The sequence below is a fragment of the Eumetopias jubatus genome, unplaced genomic scaffold (genome assembly GCF_037043125.1).
Source record: "Eumetopias jubatus isolate StellerSeaLion01/CBP00866 unplaced genomic scaffold, mEumJub1_p1.0 scaffold_11, whole genome shotgun sequence".
NCBI classification, from domain to species: Eukaryota; Metazoa; Chordata; class Mammalia; order Carnivora; family Otariidae; genus Eumetopias; species Eumetopias jubatus.
In genome coordinates, this window is record NW_028274817.1 from 89,650,691 (window position 1) to 89,654,228 (window position 3,538).

The 3,538-nt window shown below is 42.0% G+C and overlaps 1 pseudogene; it reads right to left on the reverse strand.

Moving 5' to 3' along the window:
• Window positions 1-363: 363 nt before the first annotated feature.
• LOC114216740 (large ribosomal subunit protein eL28 pseudogene) lies at window positions 364-805 on the reverse strand (annotated as a pseudogene).
• Between the last annotated feature and the right edge of the window lie 2,733 nt (window positions 806-3,538).

Consider the following 3,538-nt stretch of genomic DNA (forward strand, 5'->3'; position numbering starts at 1 on the left):
GAATCCCAACTGAGAACCTAATTTAAATTCCTTCTTGTGGGGTCCTGAAGGGCATAAAAAGTAAGGGTCTAGAAATTGGGGGAGATGAACATCCAATTTCAATGTTTCTAATAGTTAGGATATGATGGCTTGTGCCATCATAGTAGGTGACAGATAACAGTATAGATTTTCACATAACCAGAGGTATGGTGGGAGATAGTCCAGATTTGGGCAGGCTGGGATTGGGCAACACCTCAAGAATACAACTTAAAAAAATATGTGTCTACTCTATCAAACCTAGTGTGTTTTGCATCTTTGTTTCAAGATGGCTGCCCCATCTGCATCTCTCTTTCTCTCTCTTTCTTTTTCAGGCGGTTGACATCTTTACACTTTGGAGGTGGAGGGAAGGTGCTCCAGAGCTCTCGGTAAGGCAGGCTGCTTCTTCTTTACCATCACAGGCTTCTGACTGTGCAGGATGGCTCTGGTTGTGCGAGTGGTGGCCATGCGCAGATCTGGGTGATACTTGTTCTTGCAGATCATGTGCCTGATGCTGCTGAGGGTGGCCCGGGCATTCTTGTTCATGGTGGTCCTCAAGTAGGTGCTGGTGGGTTTTTGCTGGTGGGATCTTGGCTTTATGATCACTGCTACACCTTTGCCCTCAGCCCCAGGCTCCACGCCCACAGTCCAGCGGTGGATCAGCCCATTGTAGTAGAAGGAGTTGTGAACCTTCAGGTTATTGGGGTCAGTACTGAACGTCTGCTTGTTCCTCTTCATCAGGAAACTGGAGCAGTTCCACAGGGACCATCCATTGCAGGTGGGCAGACATGGTGGCAGCTCCTCTCACTATGGCAGCCAGAGATGGAAAGGGCATTTATCATATAACAGGAAGGAAAAAGAAGTGCCCCTATTAGCTCTTTGTTTATAACCAGTTATATCACATGGGCACCCCTTATGGATGAGATACAGGAAATGAGTGTAGCCTTTCTAGGAAGTATGCTATGGAGAAGGAGTTGAGGATGAGTGTGAAGTAATGCATGGTGGCAGCCTCTGTCAACTGGCTGACCCAAGTTTCAGAAACAATATACTATGTCATTTGATCCTTATCACAACTCTCTGTCATAGATACCAGATGGTCGAAAGTCTGATGTGGATTGAGGGGCAGGTGTTCAGACTTCGATATCATTATTTTTCTTCCTTCTTGTCTTTCCAGACCTATTTCACAATTCTACTCCTTCATGAAACTGGGCCACTCCAGTCTCTTTTCATGAAGAAACTCTTATTTTCTAGGCTAGCATTTTCAATAACACTATATTGTAAGTTTTGATATCTACTCTAAGAAACTCTTTTTTCTGTTGATAACTTATTCATGCAGTTCCTGGTGATGTTAATGATAATCATAGTGTATTTTCAAGAAGAGAATACAATTTACCCTAAAAATAACTCTGAAAAATATCTCTGATTCAGTCCTTCAGAAATCCTACACTGAAAAAATTCAATTGTGCCCTTTATTTCTTGTTTTTGCTCTTTTTGTCATCAAAGATAAATATTGACAAGGGGTAAATATTTTGACATGAGAAAAAAGAGATGAAATCTCTTAGACAAAAAGGCGAAGGAAGAAATAGTCAATTTACCAGAAACAGGTATATAAATGGAAAGTGAGGGGCATCTGGGTGACTCATTTGGTTAAGCATCCAACTCTTGATTTTGGCTCAGGATGTGATCTCAGGGTCTTGAGATCGAGCACCTCGTGGGGCTCCATGCTCAACAGGGGGTCTGCTTGTCCATCTCCCTCTGCTCCTCTGCCTGCTCATTCTCTCTCTCTCAAATAAATAAATAAATAAATAAATAAATAAATAAATAAAATCTTTTAAATGGAAAGTGAGCATATGAAAATGTTCAACTTAAGAGATAAAAGAAATGCAAATTAAACAATGAATTTGTTTCATCCATAAATTTCCAAATTATAAAATATTAACACCCAGCTTTAACTAAAGTTGAATGAATTAAGTTGCCTCATAAAGGCCCGATGTAAATTAGTATAAGCTGACATAAGTTTACTAGAGGGCAATATGGAAATCTGTGTTAAGATACTTAAAAATATTCACAGTGCATGAGCCATCGATTTCACTTCTTAAAAATGGATCCTCAGGAAATTAAGACAAATGTCCATTGGGATATAGCCAAAGTGTAATATTTTTAGTGTTACTGATGGCAAAATGTTTATAGTATGTATGTGTGTATGTATATGGAGGGAGACTAAACAACACTGAACAGAAATCTGTTTAAACTTATTTATATAAAAACTATTGTGGTGTATATATGAAATCGGATCTAGTTCCCACAGGAAACAGAGATGGTACATGTGAAATAGGACAATTCAAAAAGGGTTTATTTATGTGCAGGAACGTAAGCCTAGTAGCAGCCAAGATATTATTTTAACCTTGAGAGCATAAGAGAAAGGGGAAAGAATGTTATGTAGAGTTAGTTGCTTTTTATTTTTTAAAGAAGTCATTATTCTTGGGGCACCTGGGTGGCTCAGTCATTGAGCATCTGCCTTCAGCTCAGGTCGTGATCCTGGGGTCCTGGGATCGAGTCCTGCATCGGGCTCCCTGCTCAGCGGGAGGCCTGCTTCTCCCTCTGCCTCTGCTCCCCTGCTTGTGCTCTCTCTCTCTCAATCTCTCTCTGACAAATAAATAAATAGAGTCTAGAAAAAAAAAGAAAGCATAAGAGAAAGGGGAAAGAATGTTGTGTAGAGTTAGTTGCTTTTTATTTTTTAAAGAAGTCATTATTCTTGGGGCGCCTGGGTAGCTCAGTCGTTAAAGTGTCTGCCTTCGGCTCAGGTCATGATCCCAGGATCCTGGGATCAAGCCCTGCATCAGGCTCCCTGCTCCGCGGGAAGCCTGCTTCTCCCTCTCCCACTGCCCCCTGCTTGTGTTCCCTCTCTCGCTGTGTCTCTCTCTATCAAATAATCTTTAAAAAAAAAAAAAGTAATTATTCTTTTTTTTTTTTTTTTTTTTTTTTAGAGAGGGAGTGGGAGAGGGGCAGAGGGAGAGAGAGAGAATCCCAAGAAGGCTCCACATCCAGTGCGGAGCCCTTTTTGGGGCTCAGTCTTACAACCCTGAGATCATGACCTGAGCAGAAATTGAGATTCAGATGCTTAACTGACTGAGCCACCCACAGGCCCCAAGAGTCAGTTGCTCTTAAAAGGAGTAGTGAGTGACCTTTGGTTGAGGAAACTAGCCAACTCCAGTCAACCCTTCAGGGAGAGAACCAATGGAGTAAATTCTCTGTCTCATATCCCTCCCTTCCCTGCAGTCTACCGCCAGGGCTCCCCATTGTCCAAACCCAATAGGAAGGCTTTGGTGTGGTCCATATAGGCCAGCTTGTGATAATGAGAGTCTTGTGGTGGTGATGGTTGGGGGGGGGGTGGTAAGGACCGAGAAAAGGTTAAAAAATAGTGGAAAAGGGATCTGGAGGGGTTGCCAAACAGAAGTCATCCCAACAATCCACTCCTTTTGATTTGCAACATCCACTCTTGCATTTCATTGGAATAGAAGCT